Genomic DNA, 25,318 nt, shown 5'->3' with positions numbered 1-25,318 from the left:
AGATGGGCTGAATGGCTCCTCTAGTAACTGGAGGAAGCCAGCGGTAGTAGCGCAGAGATTTATTTAGCTATATACAATATTCTGGTCAAGGCAGTAACTCACTCCCTCTCCAGTCCTTGCTGGGAAAACTAATCACACCTGGCCCTGCTTTGGGCTGGCTTTTATATAAGTCTGTAACAAGCCCCAGTGAGGTGGCCCCACCCTCTATCTGGGAAGCCTGTACACATCGAGTCTTATGAAGAGATCAACAATGGTTTCCCCGTGGTTCTCGTTGATGCACTATCAATTACGACGCGACGAGAGTAGAGGGTAATCGAGGCTTTATTACACAGAGATGTGTGGCCTCCTACAGCTGCTGCCAAAATGGCTGCTGTTCGGAGAGCACACACATTTATACTCCGCCTACTGGGTGGAGCCAGCAGGCAGGGATCTACCCCCGTACCTGTAGTACAGGGGCCTTACTGTAATACCCTCATATGCAGCGCAGTATATACAATAAAATACAACAGTGGTGACGACCACATTCACCCCCTGTTAAAAATTAGTCCAGCGGGGGTGGTGGAAAACTATTTACATACAGGTTGTCATTAAAATTTCAGAGAAGGTTACAAATTTAGACAGTCAGGCGCCTTCATAGATCATAGATCATAGATCATAGAATTTACAGTGCAGAAGGATGCCATTAGGCCCATCGTGTCTGCACCGGCTCTTGGAAAGAGCACCCTACCCAAGGTCAACACCTCCACCCCATCCGCACAACCCAGTAACCCCACCCAACACTAAGGGCAATTTTGGACACCAAGGGCAATTTTATCATGGCCAATCCACCTAACCTGCACATATTTGGACGTGATCCATCGTTGAGAGCGCCGCAGTGCTGATGGTGAGTCAGGCGTCGGCTCGGTCGTCAGTGACTCCGGGAGCGTGTCGACATCCTCTTCATCCCCGGGTGGAACCAAGGGGAGGATGGATTGTCCTGGAGCGGGGGCTGTGGTGGGGTGCGCTGGGGGAAGGGAGGGTGGCACTGGGGCAGAGGGCGGTGTGTGGGGACACAGCTGGTGCCAGGTCCCTGAGGGAGAATCTCCTGCCAGACAGGCAATGCCTCCAATGTCACACAGCTTCCACTATGGCCTGGGCCTCCTTTTCCACTGAGGAGTGTCGGATTTCTGAGGCGTGGAGGGTGCGTGAGAAAAAGGCCACGGGTCTGCCCGCTTGGTTGAGGGTGGCCGCCAGAGCTACGTCGGACGCGTCACTCTCGACTTGGAACCATTTCCTTAGGGTTCCCTTCGGCGTCACTAACGGGGTCTCGGTCTTCCAACGGGAGATGGACCGAATGGTTGACCGGTACGGACTGTGGGCCACCATCCCGTACCTGGATAACGTCACCATCTGAGGCCACGACCAGGACCACGACACTAACCTTTCCAAATTTCTCCACACCGCCAAACTCCTCAACCTAACCTACAACAAGGAGAAGTGTGTGTTCAACACAAACCGATTAGCCATCCTCGGCTATGTGGTTCAGAACGGAGTTCTAGGGCCCGAACCCGATCGCATGCGCCCCCTCATGGATCTCCCCCTTCCCCATTGCCCCAAGGCCCTCAAACGATGCCTGGGGTTCTTTTTGTACTACGCCCAGTGGGTCCTTTACTATGCGGACAAGGCCCACCCACTCATCCACTCCACCGGTTTCACGCCGACGGCCGAGGCTCACCAGGCCTTCAACTGTATCAGCGTGGTTGGCGAGTACTCCCGTTTCCCATTCGCCATCCCCTGCCCCGACATGACCGCGGCCACGGTCATTAAATCCTTCTGCACCATCTTTACACTGTTCGGTTTCCCCACCTACATCCATAGCAATAGGGGGTCCTCCTTCATGAGCGACGAACTGCGTCAATTCCTGCTCAACAAGGGCATTGCCTCGAGCAGGACGACCAGTTACAACCCCCGGGGGAACGGTCAGGTAGAGAGGGAGAACGGGACGGTCTGGAAGACCGTCCTGCTGGCCCTACGGTCCAGAAATCTCCCAGTCCCCCGCTGGCAGGAAGTCCTCCCGGACGCCCTTCACTCCATCCGGTCGCTGCTGTGTACCACAACAAATCAAACACCTCATGGAAGTCCTCCTCCGGAACGTCACTCCCAACCTGGTTGCCAGCCCCGGGACTCATCCTGCTCCGAAAACATGTGCGGGTACACAAATCGGACCCGTTGGTCGAGAGGGTTCACCTCATCCACGCAAACCCTCAGTACCCCGATGGCCGACAGGACACGGTCTCGCTGCGGGACCTGGCGCCCGCCGGATCTACACACACACCCCCAATACCAATCACGCCCTCCCTCCCACCGACGCGCCCCACAGCCACACCCTTCCCGGGTGGATCGGTCCTTCCCCCGGCCCCGCCTGGGGGTAGTGAAGCAGGAAGAGACATCGCTACGCTCCCAGAAACAACGGTGCCCGAGCCAGCGCCTGCATCACCGCCGGGGCTGAGACGATCGGGGAGGATGACCAGGGCACGCATTCGACTCATCGAATCATTATAACAAAGCAAGAAATGCCTCTGTAAATAATTCAGTTGCCCAGTAAAAGCGGCATTGTAAATAGTGCTAGTAGTTTGATATCAGAGCATAGCCGCTATATTAGTGGCATCCCAGGTACCGATTCTGTAAACCCCTACCACCATACGGCCCACTACCCCCGCCGGGTTCGTTTTTAACAAGGGATGAATGTAGTGGTATGCATTAGGGGTATTACGGTACCCTGTGATGCCGAGAGGCTATTGGTGGATAGACGCCAGGTCCCGATTGGATCAGCCACCTACTGGCTCTACCCAGTAAGGCGGAGTATAAGAGCCCTAGTTCTCCCAGCAGCCGCATTCTGTAACTGTGCTGCTGGGGAACAAGTCTGCGTAATAAAGCCATCGATTGACTCCTTTTCATCTCGTCTCCTGAGTGATTGATTGTGCTACAGGGTGGTAGAGGCCCGCCAAATTCCAGGGTTAGGCTCTGGAGGTTGCACTGGAAGTCCAGGCCGAGTAGCAAGGCAGCGCAGAGGTTGGGGAGGACGTAGAGCTGGAAGCCACTGAACTCTACGCCCTGGATGGTGAGGGTGGTAATGCAATACCCCCGGATCACCACAGAGTGGGTACCGGAGGCCAGGGAGATTCTTTAGTTAATGGGGTGTACCGCGAGGGAGCAGTGCCTTGCCATATCGGGTGGATGAAGCTCTCAGTGATCCCGGAGTCCAGAAGGCAGGATATCTCATGCCCGTCAACCTTCACCTTTGTCGACGCGGTCATGAGGTTGTGCGGTCGGGACTGGTCGATTGTGCGATGGCGAGACACGTTTTGTCGTCGGCGGTTGCAGGCGATGAGCAGCCTGATGAGGTGCCCAATGGGCAGGGATCCTGAGGCGGGGAAGATGGCAGCGCCCACGGGCCAATCATGTCCTGAGGCAGGCAAGATGGCGGCGCCCTCGGGCTGCACGTGTCGTGGGCAGGCAAGATGGCGGCACCCACGTGCTGCACGTGTTGTGAGGGGAGCAAGATGGCGGCGCCCACGGGCCGCACGTGTTCTGAGGCGAGGAAGATGGCAGCGCCCACAGGCAGCACTCAAGGGGTGCAGGAACAATAGCGGCGATTGAGCGGGCCCGGTACACTGCAGCGAAATGTCCTTTCTTGCCGCAGGCCTTGCAGAGCGCGCTCCGTGCTGGGCAGCGCTGCCGGGAGTGTTTTGGCTGTACCCAAAAGTAGCACTTGGGTTCCCCGCGGTTGGTTGGCTGCCGCACGGCGCAGGCGTGGTGTTGGCTGGGGGCGGTCGCTGATGGGGTCCACGATGGGGTGGCCACTGGCGGGGTCCATGATGCCCAGGAGGGGTGGGCCGTGCTGTCGGGGGCATACGCCTGTACGTTGCGTGAGGCAACTGTGAGCGAGAGCGCTAATTTCTTGGTCGCCGTGAGGTCAAGCGTAGCCCCTTCTAAGAGGATGCAGCTGCAGGCGATCCGGCTTGATGTGGAGATCCATCTTTGTAAAATCTCTGTGTAATAAATTGATGCACTATCAATTACAACGAGACGAGAGTAGAGAGTAATCGAGGCTTTATTACACAGAGATGTGTGGCTTCCTACAGCTGCTGCCGAAATGGCTGCCGTTCGGAGAGCACACACATTTATACTCTGCCAACTGGGTGGAGCCAGCAGGCAGGGATCTACCCCCGTACCTGTAGTACAGGGGCCTTACCGTAATACCCTCGTATGCAGTGCAGTATATACAATATAATACACCAGTGGTGACTACCACACTCGTGGGGGGTTATAACAGCTCCATGCTGTGCCGTATCTTTTCTATGGTTCCCTGTTTCTATATGAATGGATTTTTCTTGCTGGGCTTTTGTTCTTTACTGGAATGCATTTTCTTGAACATTTGAATTGTTTATTTAAATCTGCCCCATCATTTACTAACTGTCGTACCTTCTAATCTATTTACCCAATCAACCTTAGCCAGCTCTCACCCCATGCCTATGCCATTGAATTTGTTTAAGATTCTTGTGTGAGACTGAAGTATGTTGCTTTCAAACTTAATACAGAGCTTAATTGTACTGTGATCACTTTTTCCCAGAGGATCATATGCTCTGAGATTACAAATTAAGCCTCCCTCAATGCACAAAGCTAGATCTAAAATTACATTATCCTCAGTGGATTCCACGACATATTGTTCCAGGAAACAGTCATGAGAGTATTCTACAAACTTATCTTCCACACAACCTTTGTCAATTTGATTCATCCAAACTACATGATGAATAAAGGCACTGCAATTAATACATTTCTTTTGTTGCAAGCTCCAAATATTACATGCTTAATACTCAAACAACAATTAGGGAGTCTGCAAACTAGTCCCACCAATATTTTCTGAGCCTTGTTTTTCCTAATCTCCACTCCTGCCGATTCTATTGCCTGTTCTTCTGGGTGAAGATCCTTCAGATCCTTGTGTCATCCTTTACTATCAGGGATACTTATCCTCCTTTTCCATTCTGTCTAAATGTTGCAACATTTATTATTTCCTGACCTTGCTCAGCTTGAAATCATGGACTGGATGTTATGGAGGGGAGGGTGTAAAGTGAGTCCCTCGTCCTCGGCCTAAATGCCAGAGCTATCTGGTAACTGCTTAGCTGGCTCACCAAGCAGCCATTTAAAAGCTGTTGGCCGGTTAATTGGCATGAGGCAGGACGTCTGCCCGTGCCCCCCCCCCCCCCATCAGAGAGGACGTTCTGGCTCAGAGGGTTGTCGGCCAATCAATTGCTGGCTCCAACAACAACACTGGGAGCAATGGCTATTGCCAGGAATGCACAAGTCCCTGAGCGAAATGTGTGCTGCAGTGCAGCCCAAACTTTAAGGTAAGTCTGGAATCTCACAGGGGCTAGATTAGCAGGTCCGTCTCGAGAGGCAGAGTGGAAAGTGCCGGTGGAGGAAGGGGAAACATGGGAAAGCTTTGTAGAGGATCTCAAATGGGAAGATGGGCTCAGTAAAGGAAGAAGGCTGCCCCTCTTGACGAATCATCAGTCAACCCAGTGCAACCTGTCAGGTTGCCCTCCTTGGGTAAAATCTATTAAAATCCATTAATTGACCACTTAAGGGTCTCCATTGAAACATAGATGAATCTTAAAATGCCTACTGTGCAGGAAGAGGCCATTCAGCTGATCGGGTATGCACCCTACCCAAGCCCACACACTGCAACCCTGTAACATCATCTAACCTTTGGACACTATGAGGCAATTTTAGCGTGGCTAATCCACCTAACCTGCACATCTTTGGGCTGTGGGAGGAAACTGGGGCACCCGGAGGAAACCCACGCTGACACGGGGAGAACGTGAAAACTGCACACAGACAATTACCTGGGTTCTTGGCCATTGTGAGGTAGCAGTGCTAACCACTGTGCCACCATTCCGCCATAGTGTGAGGGCTGATGGGGTTTGATAGAGGGTGGCTTTGAACACGTCTCCATCACTGGTAAAATGACAATGGATATGAAGAGTTGACAGATGCCAGCAACAGCAACTTTGGCATGGCGTCAAATCTCTTTGGCAACCTTCTTAACCTGAAACCCTGCCACTGGGGTGGCTATAAAAGCCAGCTCTATGTTTTATAATGGAGATTATGGGCATGATTTACCGGCAGCGTCCTGCCGGAATCAATCCCCCCCCGCCAGGTCCAAATGTTCCCGCTCTGCAATCATCTGAGGAGGCCTCCTGCGCCACTTTTCACGCGGTTGTGCTTCTGCCAGCAGTGGGTCTGGATCAGGTGGTGTATAACGATTTGTCAATCGCCTTTTCTGAAACGACCAACAGAAGGATACTGCCAGGGGTTCAGACACGGACACAACATCGTCTGTGAGCACAGGTGCTTCAGTGTGCATCCCCGAGCTTGAGTTGTCATCATCTGGATTGTCTGGGTCTTGGACCATGGCGGGTCGCAGTCCTTGGCGGTGGTCCAATAAGCGGTGGAGGTTCCGACACCCCTGGCACATTTTCCTCCAAGGCAGGCTCTCAACTTTTAAGGTGGTTGACCTGTTTACGCAAGATCTTCCCCTAGGTCCTAACCTTGTAAAATATGGGCGCCATCTCTGCAATTCCGGCCATAAATAGCGTCTCCTTGTTGGAAACCTTTCCCAGGCGTCCTGTGGTCATGATATTTCTCATGAATATCTGGTTGTAGTTCGACCTTTATACCCAAACTTAGAAAAGCCAGACTTAAGCAAGTTCAGAATTGCCGGCCCATCAGAAACTCTGCCAATGCTATCACTGTCATGACATGCAGTATGGTCCTGTAATGAGAAAGGACCATCACCAGCCATGTACCCAGGGAGCCCATGGTCTGCTTCGCATGCCTCACTTGAACGTTTTCACTACCCGCTCTGCCAAGCCATTTGATGATTCGTGGTATGGGGCGGTATGGATATATCATACCCGTTTGTGCCACAAATGCGAAGAACTCCTCGCTTGTGAACGGGGTCCCGTTATCTGAAACCAGGAGCTCTGGTATCCCATGGGTACTAAACGAGCACCTGAATTGCTCGATATTGGCTCTGTAGGTGGTGGAGTTCATCTAACCACTCAGTATGGGCATCTACAAGGATGAAAAACATGGAGCCTATGACAGGTCCGGCAAAGTCAGCATGTAACCACGCCTTGGCCATTCCCAGGTGTGAAGTGAGTCCAAAGGAGGGAGGTCTGGTGCTCTTGACATGCCGGGCATCTTTTCACTACTCGCGCAAAGTTGCCATTGATCCCTGGCCACCAGACATAACTCCTCACCAACATCTTCGTCTTTGAAGCCCCTGGATACCCACTATGCAGGTCCTGCGGGATCGACTCTTGGCCTGGTTACGGGATGACTACATGAGCTCCCCAAAGAAGGATGCCGTCCTCTACACTCAGCTCCTGCTGTTTCATTATGTAGGGCTGCAGGGCTTCTGGAATACTTCCCCTGAAATCTACCATATAATATAATGTGGCAAAGTTTTGCCAATGTGGGACCTCTCTAAGTCCATGTGCGAATCGGTGCGGCTGTATGTGGCAGAGTAGCCATGAAATTTAAAGTCGTCACGACTTTGTCAACCACTGGTGACAAGTGGGGCAGCACGGTAGCATTGTGGATAGCACAATTGCTTCACTGCTCCAGGGTCCCAGGTTCGATTTCAGCTTGGGTCACTGTCTGTGTGGAGTCTGCACATCCTCCCCGTGTGTGCGTGGGTTTCCTCCGGGTGCTCCGGTTTCCTCCCACAGTCCAAAGATGTGCAGGTTAGGTGAATTGGCCATGATAAATTGCCCTTAGTGTCCAAAATTGCCCTTAGTGTTGTGTGGGGTTACTGGGTTATGGGGATAGGGTGGCGGTGTTGACCTTGGGTAGGGTGCTCTTTCCAAGAACCGGTGCAGACTCGCTGGGCCGAATGGACACTCAGGGCAATTTATCATGACCAATCCACCTAACCTGCACATCTTTGGTCTGTGGGAGGAAACCAGAGCATGCGGAGGAAACCCACGCACACACGGGGAGGATGTGCAGACTCCACACAGACAGTGACCCAAGCCGAAATCGACCCTGGGACCCTGGAGCTGTGAAGCAATTGTGCTATCCACAAGGCTACCGTGCTGTTCCATCGTCCCGTCAATAGGACAACTCCGCTCCAATGCCATATTGAGAGACATCATGGGCAGTCAGCAGGATTATCTTCTGTCAGTCCCCTCCACTGATGTTGTTAGCCTGGGAAAAAAACCTAATTCGCTCAATGTACTGGGCCCAATCGAAGGAATGTAACTTCCCACATTTTTCAAAGGTTTGTCCAACTGGATGTCCAAAATCAGAGTTAAAGTTTCTTCTACCTTGTCTCTAGTATATAATAAGCTATGGGCTCAATTCAACGAAATTCCCATTCCGAGTGCGTTTAGTCATGTGATTCCTGGCACTCACAGCAGCGAGAAACACAAGTATCAGAGGCCTCAATGGAGGAATGCAGGGCTGAGGATGCGCATAGCTCCGTTTTGTACACTGGGGTTCTCCACTCGCCGGGACTCCCAAGTTTAGTGAGAGTTCGGGATGCCATTTATAAATGGCATCAAAATCGGCAAGGCCCCATAGTGATCCCCGACCACCCCCTCCAAGCCCAAACACAATTTGTGAGGGTCCGCGGGACCCCTCCCAACACCCATGCAGGGCACCTCAGCCCAATCGTGCACTTGAAAAAAATGTCAGCTTGGCAGTGCCAGGCTGACACACAGGTGACACTGCCATTGTGCCAGGTGGGACCAGCGGTGCCATGGCACAACTCTGCCCAAAGGGCTTGCAGCTGGGGGCCTCCGATCCCTTGGAGACCCCCATGGGTGCCGTTCCGTCTGGTCCCATTTGTGAGGAACAGTGCTGAACAGCACTCGCCCAAGGTCTCCAAGGCAAAGGGGATGAATCCCAAAGCCTCGATTAGCTCGGGGGTCTGCACGTGAGAGTGAGACTAGCTGTCTCGCTCCAATATGCCGATCTGCCAAAAAGTGATCCCTCCCATAATGGGCAAGATTTACATCACGTTTGATCTCGCGAGGCGTTGTGAGCTGGATAGATCCGGGAGTGGGGTCCCCTGGCTTTCATCGGCCATGCTGTGCCGTGGCGAGCTGAATTTCGGACGCAGCGTGGCCATTGCATTGCACCATTAATCTTTCTTTGACTTAAGAAAACCTGGTTTGATTGTTGCCTTATTAAAAAATAAATACATTTGATTTAAATAGGCATTTATCGCAAAAATAAATGACAAAACCTTTGTTGCAACCAACCATGGTGGGTGAATGGAAATGGAGTCAGCTCACTCCTCTCCTGGTTGCAACAGTACATACGCCCTTGGCTCTTTGTACTTCATCCAGGGTATTTGATTATGAAGAGACATCTCTGCACAGATGCAATTGCTAACAAAATTCTTTGGGTTGTGAGCAGAAACAGAATTAAAATGCTAAATGCAAATGCCAGTGACTCCTACCTCAGAGTTTACTTGGTCCTCTTTAAGTAAGAGAATAAACCACAGTTGCAAGATTTCCCTGCCTTTCCCTAGAGAACAGAGGTGAGATAAATAGGCTTGTTCTAATGTGCCACCAAAGACGCTATGCTTTTGTGATTTTACCAAGGTAACCATCCGAACAAAATTAAATGCAAGTGAATAATCAGTAACAAAAGCTGCAGCTATTAGCTACTTTAATAACAGATCAATACAGGCCTCTTTACTGAGTTATGTAGCCAGAAGCCTTGTAGGGAAAAGTAAAACATCTTTTTCGATTCCATTATTAGGGTCATTTATAACACTAATAGTAAGTAAACTAGACAAAAATGATAGAAAGAGCAATGGGAGAGAAGCAGGATTGAAATAATTAATAAGGAGTTATTTTTATAATTGATTGTTACCTGTATATATACTGAAGTAGATATATGACAAGAAACTTCCTGAATAAGTAATGTAATTAATATTTCATATACGCAGTTACTGACCACATTTCCCAGAAGACAGAAAGCAAATGAATTCTGTGAGAGATACAACATGTGCCTCCCATTTCCATTTGTAATGCTTTAATTTCTCACTGAAAATAAGAAAATAAAGACCAAATTCAAATCATAGGAATACCATTTAGAGATGACCATCCATATTTTTCTCATATCACAAGCCTTTTTTATCACTGGGCTATTGGGCTCTCAGTGGTGAAAGACAAGCAACTTGTAATGCAGAAAAAGAACAGAACCACAGAATGGATTTTATAATGGGTTTCAAGAAAGAACTGTATGGGTTATGGCAACAAATGGGATATTAAAAATGTACCAAGGGAATACTTAGGCTTGAGGAACAAAAAGCCTTCTCAAAAAGCCTAAAACTAATACTCTTTCACACACTTATTACCCCTCTTCCCACAGATGGTTGGTAAAAGGTTGAGCAATGGGTTAAAATGGGGGAAATGGTGATTCCTCTTTCAAACCACCACATTTCTGGCAGGCAAGATATTAATGCTAGAGAGCATTGGAGTTGAAGAGTCTCTCACTATGGAGAAGCAAGAGGGTAATGAATGTACGTAAGTTGAAGTCCTATGATGCAATCAGGACATGTGTAATGCAGAACATGAAAAACGGGGTTAGGAACCATGGCATGACTGGATCGGAACTGTTTGATCTGCTCGGTGAAATGGGCCGACAAAGAGAATACAACCATAGCACCTGTCCGTGACCTTTGCTACCTCTAGGCTTGACTATTCCAACACACCCCAGGCCACCCTCCTTTGTTTTACCCTCTATGACCTTGAGGTCATCCAAAACTCCTGTTTGTTGTTAACTCACCTGTTCACCCATCAGCCCAGTAATCATTGACTGATAATTAAGCAAGGCTGCAATTTTAAAATTAACATCCATATTTTCAAATCCCTCTATGCCATTGTCTCTTCCCAACTCTGTAATCCCCTCCAACCCTGCAACACCTCAAGATATCTATGATCTTCCACTTCTTTCCTCATGAGCCTCAGTGATTTTAGTTGCTGCACCATTGGTGGCCATGCCTTCAGCTCCCTCCCTATACCTCTCTGATTCTTAACCTCTTGTAGTAGCATGGCCTCTATAACGGACATGCCCTCACGGTCCATGTGACTAATGAGGGATCAATCCGGGTGCCAGGAAGTGGGTTCCTGGTCAGAGTGAACCAGGGAGCCAGGGCAACAACACCTGTACATAAGTTACCCTTGTTAGTTGCCAATAAATACATCATTCTTCATTACCACTGTCTACCTAGTATTGCCTCGAGCCATCACACCTTTCATGCCTCCTTTAAGGCACTACTTGAAACATACTCTTTGACCAATATTTTGGTCGTATGCCCTAACCTTTCCTTATGCGATTTGGTGTTCAATTTTGTTTGAAAGTGCTTCTGGTAAAAGCTGCTTGGGACATTATACTGTGTTGTCTCTTACTCCATTGTGATCTGTAACTTTTTAGTTTAAGTTGTATTGGTTTGGAATTTGAGATCCTTGCAACTTTGAAGAGATCAATGGCCTCATTTATTAAGTGAGGAAGTTGAGCATCAGAACAATATGAACGATGTTCTGACCACCATACACACCATTACGAATGAGTGGCTGGGCAAAATGGGGAACTCTTCTTTTGGATCAATATTTCCAATTCAAATAAATAATTCCCTCTCTTTATGCACAAGGCTAATCATATTCACTTAGAGAGGGAAAGGCACCTACACAGTCACTGTAATACAAGTCCTGTGGCTCAAACAACATTGGGGTATAGCCCAGATTAATGTGATTGGTTCCATGCCTCATGAAGGGCCTATCATTCAAGTAACTAATTTTTTGAGGCAGGGCAGTCTTGAAAATAGAATCCAGTCACTTCTGAGGCAGTAGCTTTAATTCTATGTACATGAAGACCAGCAAAGGCCGAAATAGGGGCATCGGGCACAGGATATTAAAATGCAAACTAAAAGCCTGTTGGTAGGGCAGATCGGTGGCATAGTGGTTCGCACTGCTGCCTCATAGCACCAAGGTCCCAGGTTCGAACCCGGCCCCAGTCACTGTCTACGTGGAGTTTGCACATTTCCCTGTGTAGACGTGGGTCTCACCCCCACAACCCAAAAAGATGTGCAGGGTAGGTGGATTGGCCACTCTAAGTTGCCCCTTAATTGGATAAAAAGAATTTGGTATTTAAAATTAATTAAATAAATAAAAGCCTGTTGTTCATAGCAGAATAACGCAAACAGCAGATGTCAGCAATTTCCTCCTTGAAAGGCAGTGACGCCTGCGCTATTGGAATAACACAAGCTGCCACTTGATGCAATTTTGAGTAAAAGATGCTCCAGATTTTGAAATGAGTTCAATATGTTTTATTGAACTATTAGCACAGTTTCCAATGAGTTTGACTCTCTGCTAACCTAAGTGTAGTAACTCAGTCTAACTGAACCAGCCTTGTTCTATGCCATGTGCTGGGGTGTGATGCTGAGGATACACCCTGTCTTACTCTGTAAATGTTGGTCTGTGGAAAGAGGCGGGGTGTGAGTGCCTCATCCCTTTCTTAGTGAGATACCCCCCCCGAGTGTCCTGACTGCTCATTGGTCGTGCCCTATTCTATGTGTTCATTAGCTGCATGTTTGCATATCATGACATCTCCCCTTTTTTAAAATGTTTTGTTGGTGTATGTGAATGTATTTACATGTGAATGAGTCTGTCTAACGTGACTGACGGAGGGCAACAGAACAGAGCAAACAAAACAAATGTTCACAAATCCAGTCTCTGAGGCTTGCGTCTGATCCTGTCGACCGCCGGAGAGGTGGCAGGGGGATGACGGCGCCTTGACAGGCGGGATGGAAGCCTGACTGGTGGTCATATGGTGTGAGGTATCAGGAGTTGGCAATTCAACATATGGAAATAGAGGGGAAAGTGGTTGCGGGCAGGCAACTTTGCGCAGTGCCCATCGATTCCTTCGCATGATGTGGGAGAATGTGCAAACTCCACACGGACAGTGACCCAGAGCCGGGATGGAACCTGGGGCCTCAGCGCCGTGAGGCAGCAATTCTAACCACTGCACCACCGTGCTGCCCATACCGATGCCATCCTGACTCACATCTATGGATATCTTTGTCTCCTGGTCCGGGTCGACGAATGCCAGGACTGGTGCAGTGGTGAGCTTGGCTTTTAGCTCTAGCCACTCTGTCTGGTGTGCCGCCTTCCAGTCAAAGGCAGTTGACATTTCCACCAGGTTGCATGGGGCCGTGGTGTGTGTGGCCGTGGTGTGTGTGGCCATGTTTGGAATGAACTTGCCCAGAAAATTGACCATACGTAAGAAGCGCAGCACCGCCTTTTTGTCCTCAGGGACCTTCATTGCCTCGATGGCCTTGATTTTCTCTGTGTCTGAGCGCACACCATGCTGTGAGATCTGGTCGCCTCTGAACTTGTGCGTTGATGTGCCAAAACAACATTTGGACCTGCTTAACTTTAGGCCGTTGGCATGTACACGGCAGAATACCTTCTGGAGACGGGACACATGTTCGTCAGGGGTCGTGGACCATATGATGATGTCGTCCACGTACACAAGATGCCTTCCATCATCTGCTCCATGATGCGATGGAACATCTATGATGCCGAGATGATGTCAAATGGCATGCGATTGTAGCAGTATGTGCCAAAAGGTGTGTTGAAGGTGCAGAGCCTTCTGCTGGACTCTTCCAGCTGGATTTGCCAAAATCCCTGTGATGCATCCAATTTGGTGAAGAAACACGCATGTGCCATCTCACTCGTGAGTTCCTCCCACTTCGGGATAGAGTAGTGTTCCCGCATGATATTCTTATTGAGATCCTTAGGATCAATGCAGATGCGCAGGTCCCCCGAAGGCTTCTTTACACACACCATCGAGCTGACCCAGTCAGTCAGTTTGGTGACCTTGGATATGATGCCTTGTTGCTGAAGATCCTTGAGCTGTGCCTTCAGGTGCTCTCTCAGTGGAGCAAGGACTTGTCGTGGTGTGTGGACCACTGGCTTGGCATCAGGCCGTAGCAGAATCTTGTATCGATACGGCAGCGTGCCCATCCCGTTGAACACATCTGGATACTGGGCGAGGATGTCATCAATGGCGTCCTGAAGATCCACATGGGAGGAGGTTGTGATGTAAACCCTTTGAATGAGGTTTGCTGCTTGCAGGCGTGCGCACCTGTTCGGCTTAACAATTTCAAAGCATAACTGTGCTTATGTGTGTCGGTTGGACATGTGCAGATGGCAGGGTCCCAGTGCCGTGATGGCATTCCCGTTGTAATCCAGGAGCTTGCAGGCAGTTGGAAGGACTGTGTGGGGCTTCTAAATGCGTCTGAAGTCTGCCTGTGAGAGGAGGTTGGTGTGGTGATATGCATCACTGTAAAGACACAAGGGGTTAATGTAAATACATGTAGACTAGCTAGACACTAGAGGGAGCACCAGAGACATGACACACAGACACTCAACCAATAAAACAGTTAGATAGGACACGACCAATGGGCATTCACAATACACAGAGGTGACACGACCACAGGAGGGCATTACACCAACCCACATATAAATGACACAACACACATGATCTTCCTCTTTCCAGTGGAGACAGTCAGTGAGTCGAGACACAGGGTTGATTCAATATTACACCCACCACGTGGATTGTAGCAGATTGGTTAGTCAGTCTGAGTAGCTATAGAAGGATTAACAGTAGTGGCGAACCCGAGTAGGAGAAGTGTAAATAGTTTAATAAACGTGTTGAAGTTATCTCCACGTCTGAACCTTCCTTTGTCAAGTGCACCACAAGGAAGCCGCTTATGCTGCGCCTAGAGCATAACAAGACAGTTCAGTTGTGTCCAGCTTGAACTGGATGGGGCAGTGGTTGAGTAAAAGATGCCCCAGACTTTGAAGTGAGTTCAATGTGTTTTATTGAACTATTAGCACAGTTTCCAATGAGTTCGACTTTCTGCTAATCTAAGTGTAGTAACTCAGTCTAACTGAACCAGCCTTGCTCTAACCCACGTGCTGGGGTGTGATGCTGAGGATACACCCCGTCTCACTCTGTAGATGTTGGTCTGTGGAAAGAGGCAGGGTGTGAATGCCTCATCCCTTTTATAGTGAGATACCACCCTGAGTGTCCTGACTGCTCATTGGTCGTGTCCTCTTCTATGTGTTCATTAGCTGCATGTTTGCATATCATGACAAGGAAGTTGAGCATCAGAACAATATGAATAATGTTCTGACCACCATACACACCATCACAAATGAATGGCTGGGCAAAATGGGGAACTCTTCTCTTGGATCAATATTTCCAATTCAAATAAGTCATTCCCTCGCTTTATGCCCAAGGCTAATCATATTCACTTAGAGAGGAAAGGCACCAACACAGTCACTGTAATACAAGTCCTGTGGCTCAAGGACCAAACAACATTGGGGTTAGCCCAGATTATTATGATTGGTTCCACGCCTCATGAAGGGCCTATCATTCAAGTGACTAATTTTTTAAGGCAGGGCAGTCTTGAAAATAGAATGCAGTCACTCCTGAGGCAGTAGCTTTAATTCTATAGACATGAAGACCAGCAAAGGCCGAAATAGGGGCATCAGGCACAGGATATTAAAATGCAAACTAAAAGCCTGTTGGCAGGGCAGAACGGTGGCATAGTGGTTAGCACTGCTGCCTCATGGCGCCGAGGTCCCAGGTTCGAACTCGGCCCCGAGTCACTGTCTATGTGGAGTTTGCACATTCTCCCTGTGTAGGTGTGGGTCTCACCCCCACAACCTAAAAAGATGTGCAGGGTAGGTGGATTGGCCACCCTATATTGCCCCTTAATTGGATAAAAATAATTTGGTACTCAAAATTAATTAAATAAATAAAAGCCTGTTGTTCATAGCAGAATGTGACAAAGTTAATTGATGAGGGAAGGATGGTAGATGTCATATACATGGACTCAGTTAGGCATTTGATAAAGTTTCCCATGGCAGGTTGATGGAAAAAGTGAAGTTGCATGGGGTTCAGGGTGTACAAGCCAGATGGATAAAGAACTGGCTGGGAGCCAGATGGATAAAGAACTGGCTGGGCAACAGGAGACAGAGTGTAGTGGTGGAAGGGAGTGTCTTAAAATGGAGAAGGGTGACTAGTGGTGTTCCACAGGGATCTGTGCTCGGACCACTGTTGTTTGTGATATACATAAATGATCTGGACGAAGGTATAGGTAGTCTGATTAGCAAGTTTGCAGATGATACTAAAATTGGTGGAGTTACAGATAGCGAGGAGGACTGTCAGAGAATACAGCAAAATATAGATAGATTGGAGAGTTGGGCAGAAAAATGGCAGATGGAGTTCAATCCAGGCAAATGAGAGGTGATGCATTTTGGAAGATCCAATTCAGGAGCGGACTATACGGTCAATGGAAGAGTCCTGAGGAAAATTGATGGACAGAGAGATCTGGGAGTTCAGGTCCATTGTACCCTGAAGGTGGCAACGCAGGTCGATAGAGTGGTCAAGAAGGCATACAGCATGCTTGCCTTCATCGGACGGGGTATTGAATACAAGAGTCGGCAGGTCATGTTACAGTTGGTTAGGCCACATTTGGAATACTCCGTGCAGTTCTGGTCGCCACATTACCAGAAGGATGTGGATGCTTTAAAGAGGGTGCAGAGGAGGTTCACCAGGATGTTGCCTGGTATGGAGGGTGCTAGCTATGAAAAAAGGGTGAGTAGATTCGGATTGTTTTTGTTGGAAAGACGGAGGTTGAGGGGGGACCTGATTGAGGTCTACAAAATTGTGAGAGGTATGGACAGGGTGGATAGCAACAAGTTTTTTCCAAGAGTGGGGGTGTCAATTACAAGGGGTCACAATTTCAAGGTGAGAGGGGGAAAGTTTAAGGGAGATATGCGTGGAAAGTTTTTTACTCAGAGGGTGCTGGGTGCCTGGAACGCTTTGCCAGCGGAGGTGGTGGAGGCGGGCACGATAGCAGCATATAAGATGCATCTAGACAGATATATGAACAGGCGGGGAACAGAGGGAAGTAGATCCTTGGAAAATAGGTGACAGGTTGAGAGAAAGGATCTGGATTGGCACAGGCTGGGAGGGCCGAAGGGCCTGTTCCTGTGCTGTAATTTTCTTTGTTCTTTGTTTTTGTTGAATAGCGCAAACAGCACATGTCAGCAAGTTCCTCCTTGAAAGGCAGTGAAGCATGTGCTATTACCTTTTGAAGCTCTCTTTCCTTTGCTGCTACTCTACCAAGGAGCACAACAGATCCCACCACCATGCCATGTGAGCTAGCTGAAGCTGTCAGCTTGATAAGCTTACCACGCCAGGATGGGATCAGAGAAGGTACAACTGCAGACACAGCATAGAGACTTTCCACTAGTGACTTGCAATTCCTCTGATTTGAACCGTGATTGAATGTAACCTCCCCAGTAGAGCAGCACAGGTGCTTTGAATAATGGCTAAGACTCCAATGGGAAATTGCACATGTGGGTAAGTGAGGTATCAGTAGACACATCACTTGGTCGATCAAGAAATCTGGAAGTTCTGGCAGTTATCCCATCTCCCAGAGTTGCAAACACATTACCCACATATAGCCTGTACCCACAACCCCTGCTCTCCTGGCCACTTAAACTCAGACGGCGAGATTCTCCGTTCCTAATACTATGTGTTGACACTGGGGCAGGATTTGTGCAATAAGGGCATTAAGTCTCAATTACCACGTAGACCAGACCAATTAGCGATGGCAGATTGTTTTACCTCAAGGACATTACTGAACAATCCAAAAGCCTCCCTGCTCATTTTTTCTGATTACAACACATAAATTACACAATTTACTGAATTCAGTCTCACAACTTGCCCGAGTGAGATTTAAACTCACAACCTCATTACAATAACGCTGGGAGAACATCAAATACAGATTAATCGAAATAACTACAAATGCATCTTTAACATTAATTACTGAATGGTGATTTGAAGTGGAAAAGCCGAGACAATCATTTCCTCCCATCCTGCCCACTATAGAAATCAGCAGAGGCCAGGATCTATCCCGATTTGTGATATATCTACGCACTATCTGTACTAATTGAGCTGTCTACAATGCCGGGGCTTCTATTTCCAAAAAATTTAAAAAACAACACTTCCCATTAAAAAATAAGGAAAGAGGTTGCCTGTTGGCTCAGTGGGTAAATGCGCAGTATGGCAAGATAGTGAGCCAGGAAGGCTGGGAAGGTCTTAGATTTAATCATGGCTGTATGTTGAGCTGGCTGGGCTGCTGATGAATGCACGTGCCTGAAGACAAGGCAGGAAAAGGAAAATCCTAGAATTTACAGTGCAGAATTCAGCCCAATGTCTTTCAAGATGGCATCCTGAGCAATAATGTTTTGAGTTTGAGATGGAACATAGTTTTTTATTTGCAGTTATGCTCGTCCAATTCACTGAACCTTGTTCAGTCTGAATCAACTATGATCTGGGTGCAACTTGTCTTAAAACTTTAGCTGTGTGTTGCCATCCACCATTAGGATTTGTATACGAATATAGTCTCCATCTTTTAACTTTGATAAAGGTTTTGTATGCTTGTTGTAGTTCTCTTTTTGTTTCTATTTTCGTAACCTTGTGCGGTTATGTATTTCTTGATGATCCATATTTTGAACCATGACATCTGGTAACGTGGCGCAAATTTTTCTTCCCATCAACATTTGAGCAGGCGACAAACCTGATGACAATGTGGTGGCTCCGTACGTCAACAGTGCTAAAGATAAGTCTTTGTTTTCATCGATTGCTTTACTGAATAGTTTCTGGACTATTCCTCCGCCTTTCTCTGCTTTGCCATTTGATTGAGGATACAATGGGCTTGATGTGATGTGATTAAACTTATAACGTTCTGCAAATTGTGTCCACTCCGAGATAGTGAAGCAAGGAGCATTGTCAGAGACAACATGTAATGGAATTCCATGGCGAGCAAAAACAGATTTTGCTGTTCATATTATAGATCTCGTCGTCAAATCATTCAGTGTAATCACCTCGGATCATAGTCGATTATGACTAGATAGTCATGACCTTTAAAGTAGAACAGATCAATGCCAACTTTGATCCATGGATTTGTGATGAGTTCATTTTCTTCCATACTTTCTTTGCATTGCACAGATTGATGCATCCGGCAAATGCTGCATTCCTGCACATGGGTGTCCACATCCTTGTTGATTCCAGGCCAGTACACAGATTGTCTTGCTCATCTACGACATTTTTCAATACCCTGGTGACCCTCGGTTATTTGTTCCAAGATACACTGTCGGAGGCATGAAGGAATAATTATCCTGTCTCCTTTGAGTAGGAATCCATTAATTACTGTGAGGTCATCTTTGATACTGAGAAACGCGGAGCAACATCCAATTAAACCATCCTTCTTTGAGGTATTTGATTGCCCTTTGGATTGTCAAGTCCTTTTCTGTTACTTCTTTTATGATTCGTAGCTTTCTTTCAGCCACTGGTAGCATCTCAGCAACAAATGAAGCTTGCGCTTCCACAATGTGTAAGATATCTGAAACCGTGGAATCAGTATCATTTGTAGCTCTGGATAAGGTATTAGCAACAACTGAGCCTTTCCCTGGTGTGTAGACTAGTGCGAAATTGTAGCGCCTTCGCTTCATCATCATTCTCTGAAGACGTGGAGACATCTCGTTAAGGTCTTTCTTGATGATGTTAACTAAAGACCTGTGATCAGTTTCTACGATACAATGGGGCAAAACCATAAACATAATTATGAAATTTGGTGATGCCTGTCAAGAGACCAAGGTACTCTTTTTCAATTTGCGCATACCTTTGCTCTGTAGGAGTGATTGAGCGAGACGCATACGCAATAGTTTGCTATATATCCTGATCATCTTTCTGAAGTAGGACTGTGCTTATGCCCTGTTTGATGGCATCAGTGGAGATTTTAATGTCTTTCATCGAGTCATAAAACATTAACACTGAAGCGGTGGTCAGAGCTGTTTTCATGTCTTGCCACTCAGCTGCGTGTTCAGGTGTCCATTTCAAATCAACATTTTTTTAAATGAGGTTGCGTAGAGCCACTGTGCGATTGGATAAGTTAGGAATGAACTCCCCCATGAAGTTTGCCACACCGAGCATTCGCAGAATCGCTTTATTGTCAGTCGGCACCGGCATTTCCCCTATGGCATTGATTTTGTATGGATCCGGTTGAATTCCTTTCTGCGATATATCGCCTAAAAATTACAATTTGTGGATCCCAAGCTGACATTTGTCACGATTTAATTTCAATCCATAGTGATGAACTCTGTCGAGCACTTTCTTGAGACGCTTACAATGTTCTTCTGGAGTATTGGACCAGATGATGACGTTACTGGGGTACGGGGATACGGTGGTGGGGGGGGAGGGTTGCTCATTCAGAGGGTTGGTACAGCAGGCCCGAAAGGCCTCCTTCTGCACGGTAGGGATTCTATGATTCTATGACAGGGATGGTGTCAGTAAAGCTGATCCCTTCATTCTACGCATTGTTTGGCGAGTCCACCATTAGAACAGGGGCTTGCAGAGTTATCAGGGTCCACTAGTAAGTTCTACTGGTGAGCCAAGTATTTATGATCACTTTGTAAGAATGTACTGTACTCATCTTTCCCGAAAACTAATGGCATAGTCACAGATTAAATTCCTTTAATGACAATGGGAAAGTTATGTGATCTCCCTCAACCATCTCAGTCATGCAATAGCCATATTTGAAATTAATTCAGATTTGATAGCAATGTCAGCAGGAATGAATTATTGCCTCTTTATGTAATATATGTTCAGAGGCATTTTGTGAGTTTTTGCCAATCCATCAGTTAATCCCATTGAACACCAGAAAGAAACTGCACAGAATAATGCTTTGGGGCTCATTTAAACAAAACAGTACTACTTCTTACAGAATGAAAATGAACAGTGCATTAAACACCAACATTTCTGATTGCTTTCTTCTCCACTGTCAATATATTGACACCGAGGCTCTGCAATAGCAAATACTGTTAACTGATGCAGAGTCAAAAAGAAACTGAGGATTGCTTTGCAACACAGGACATGCCATTACCACATAATTTTTCAATTCATATAATTTAAAGATCGACTGATCTGCAGTTGGTATGTGATTTCACGTTTTTCCAGCGGTATATAGCCGCACGGGGCCGCCGGTGTGGGAATGATCATCTTTCCTGTGGTCCTTGCGGAGTACCAGCTCCTTCGCTAGGGGCGGGTGATCTCCATTAACCTCTGTATGAAAGGTCGGCCAGGAAGGCACAGACCAGAACAGCTACCTTGTAGAGATCTACCGGGAAGTATAAATATCGTGTGGAAATAAAATTCCGTTTCTTTATGTTACTCGCTGTGGACTGGACAGTGACATGGACTTATTGAACTAACCTGAGTTAACAACATGCACTAAAAATATTTGCGCATTGATTAACAAAAATATTAGCAAAGTGACTGTCAATATAATGTTCTAAACAGGAATAATTCTTCCTCAAACAAAAGGGAATTTCTGCCCCCATTTCTTGGTGGGAATAGGGCTGTACTTTGAGAATTGCTCTTTACCAGTTCATTTCCACTCGAGCCAGTTATATTAGCCTGTCTTCAGATATTGACAAACCTGCCACATAATTCCACCAGTTTTAATTTTTAAAATGATCGACCAACATGTTTGGGACAACCTTTGTTACGGTGATCAAGCGATAGGATTAATGCCTTTCCCTAAATTTGCAAAATAGTTTTAAAGAATTGTTTGATTGTTTCACAAATTTGAAGAAGACCAAAAGTGCAGCTAAAGCTTTGTCAAGAACCTAGTTTTTTTCATGATAAGCTTTATTATTGTCACAAGTAGGCTTATATTAACACTGCAATGAAGTTACTGTGAAAATCCCCGAGTCGCCACACCCCGGAGACTGTTTGGGTACACGGAGGGAGAATTCAGAATTTTCAATTCATCTAACAAGCACGTCTTTCGTGGGAGGAAACTGGAGCACCCGGAGAAAACCCACGCAGACACGGGGAGAGCGTGCAGACTCCACACAGACAGTGACCAAAGCCAGGAATCAAACTCAGGTCCCTGCTGCTGTGAAGCAACAGTGCTAACCATTGTGCTATCGTAAAGTTTAATGGATATGTTTAATTTTCATGAGCCAACACCTTTATCTTGCAATCACCAACAACTCACATTCATCTCTTTAACACAGTGACACTTTGCAGGAGTGGTCTCTAGCAAAATTTGACAACGGCACAGATTTTGGGGTGATCTGTAAATAACTGTTACATCTTAAGAGACAAATTCAGTTTAAGAAGCTGGCCTGTCATGAAGGAAAAGGTAAGAAAGAGAATAATGAAAATAAACAGATAATTGCTCGACCTATGCTTATTGAAATTCGTCATCTAAAATTCTTATTCTCTTCTGATATTGCAGCACTCTGTTGTGTTGACTAATGCTTTGCCAAGAAGTTCAATGGCACCTCAATAGTCTTCCAGATGCGAAACAACACCTAAAGCTCCAATATGGTGAGCAGGAAGCACATATAAAGAACAAAGAACAAAGAAATGTACAGCACAGGAACAAGCCCATGCCGACCATGCTGCCCGACTAAACTACAATCTTCTACGCTTTCTGGGTCCGTATCCCTCTATTCCCATCCTATTCATGTATAAAGAACAAAGAAAGAGCTGGAAGTGCACCATCTACCATATTGGTCGAGGCAAAAGAGAGGTCCAGGTCTCATGCCTGAAGCAGGAGTTAGCCCCTTTGAAATTGAAAAGAGGAACCAAAAAGATGATATGGGGCCCATCCAATATTGGTTTGCCACACTGCGGCCAGAGCTGGCACTGGCTGCATTCAGGAACACAAGGCCTGCATGCAGCCTAACAGGCAGTCTATAAAGGGACCACAGCAGGCCTCCACCAAAAAGGTAAGATTTTAAAAACTACTTCGCTGGATGTGGAGGAATGCTCCTTTCAATTCAAGTACAATTGTGGGCCATGACCAGCCACTGCACAGCTCCCCTTTCATCGAATCCTCAACCACAACACCCACCATTCCCAATTACAAGTTTGGTCACTATCACTATTCTTTCCGACACCAGCCATGGCAAGCCTTCTCTTGTTGATCCCCACCTCCGGATCGTCTCCCCTCCTCCTTGCCCCTTCACCCTGCTTATCCTCCAGATTGTTTATTTTTCCTGACCATCCCTTCAGTCAACCAAAGCTTCACTCCAAGTTAGCACCCCCCTGTTGATTTCCCACCTCAGTCACCCAATTGGACACGGGTCCCTGGCGCCTGTGCCACCGTGCCATATCCAACTGACAAATCCAGATTTGCAGATTATCACTTTTCTACCTCCAGCACCTCTTGCTGCTAATTCTGACGATGATCACTCACTTCCTTTAACTCCGAGCAGTCTGTGAGGTGATCATCCCCTGGAATATCTGCTCCAGAAAATGTTCTTCTTGCCAAATGCTGTGGAGTGATGTCCATGCTGGCTCTCAAGCTGCGCAATCTACTGTTCAAGAAGTGCAACCTTGATACACTTAAACAAATTCACCGTTCATGTTACCCAAGACTAAGCAGGTTTGTATCATACATGTTATACACACCACCACTCTAGAATCTTGCCATTCCCATTTATGTATACTGAGGTCAATAAATATTCTCGTGCAATTGCTGTTTATTGAACTATTTTTATTTATTCACTCAATTTCGACATTCCTCTTTAATAGGTTCTGAAAGTCCCTTTCTGCCCTATTCTTTAAAGTTATTATACAGTAAGAACTGTACATTATAGCTCAGATGAACGATTACTTCTGCTACCTTTAGGCTAGCCATGAGATTGTGAAATGACCAGTCCTCGTGCAGTTAAGAGTCTTGAATGAATATTTGTTTCTCATCTTTCAAATCCTGCTTCCTGATGGAAACTGCATAGTATATGAGCCTTGGTGCAAACCTTCCCCAAGGTTGTCCATAATGAACATCGAACTGTACAGCACAGTACAGGCCCTTCGGCCCATGATGTTGTGCCAAACTAGTCTGAGACTAAGATCAAATCAACCTACTCCAAATTCATTCTAGTGCACTCCATATGCTTATCCAATAACCGCTTGAAAGTTCTTAAAGTGTCCGACTCCACTACCGTAGCTGGGAGTGCGTTCCACGCCTCAACCACTCTCTGAGTAAAGAACCTACCTCTGACATCCCTCCTATATCTTCTACCATAAACTTTATAGTTATGCCCCCTTGTGACAGCTACATCCACCCGAGGAAAAAGTCGCTGAATGTCCACTCTATCTATCCCTCTTGTCATCTTATACACCTCAATTAAGTCACCTCTCATCCTCCTTCGCTCCAATGTGAAAAGCCCTAGCTCCCTCAACTTTCCTCATAAGACCAACCCTCCAATCCAGGCAGCATCCTGGTAAATCTCCTTTGCACCCTTTCCAATGCTTCCACATTCCTTCCTATAATGAGGTGACCAGAACTGCACACAATACTCCAAATGTGGTGTAACCAAGGTCTTGTACAGTTGCAGCATAACCTTACGGCTCTTAAACTCAATCCCCCTGTTAATAAATGCTCACACACTATAGTCTTTCTTCACAACTCTATCCACTGGAGTGCCAACTTTCAGAGATCTATGGACATGAACTCCAGTACACTGAGCATGTAATGTTAGTTAATATTTATTGGGTTAATGCAAAATGTTTATTTTATGCAAAATGCACAATTTGGGATACCATGACCCAGGGAATGGAGAAGGATTCTCAGAATTAAAACTATTTGCTCTCCATTATATGAGGCAACAAAGAAGAGGGGAATGGAAGTAATTTTAAAAAAATCCTACAATACATATCATTTTATCAGCTCCCAAGTCTCTGCCAGTTTTGTAGGAAGCGTGTGACCTGGTTTAAGGATTCACACGTTACTCTTTCCCCTTCCTCTTGTCCAAGTGCCCAGCTTCTGATTTGTGGATTTCTGTAACGCTGAGCTAAGATTTGTATGTTAGATGAGACATCATGGACTCCGTCCCGTATCTTCCCATTGTAGCCTGTGAGAAAGCCCTGCACATAAAATATTTGTACTAATCCCAGGATCACAGTGCTAATGTGAAATGTCATTTGGTTATCTAATTAAGGTTGCAGAATCACTAGTACAATCTTTAAGAGATTGAAAGACAACCTGAATACTGTAAAAACGATCTTAGGAATTCAATTACAAGTACGATGCGATCTTTACAATCATTTGCATAAATGTAATCTTCCATAAAGCGAGCAAATTCACTGATAGGGG

Source organism: Scyliorhinus torazame, chromosome 13, assembly GCF_047496885.1.
Source record: "Scyliorhinus torazame isolate Kashiwa2021f chromosome 13, sScyTor2.1, whole genome shotgun sequence".
Lineage (NCBI taxonomy): Eukaryota > Metazoa > Chordata > Chondrichthyes > Carcharhiniformes > Scyliorhinidae > Scyliorhinus > Scyliorhinus torazame.
The sequence above is the reverse complement of the archived record's forward strand: the minus strand, read 5'-3'. Positions refer to the sequence as shown.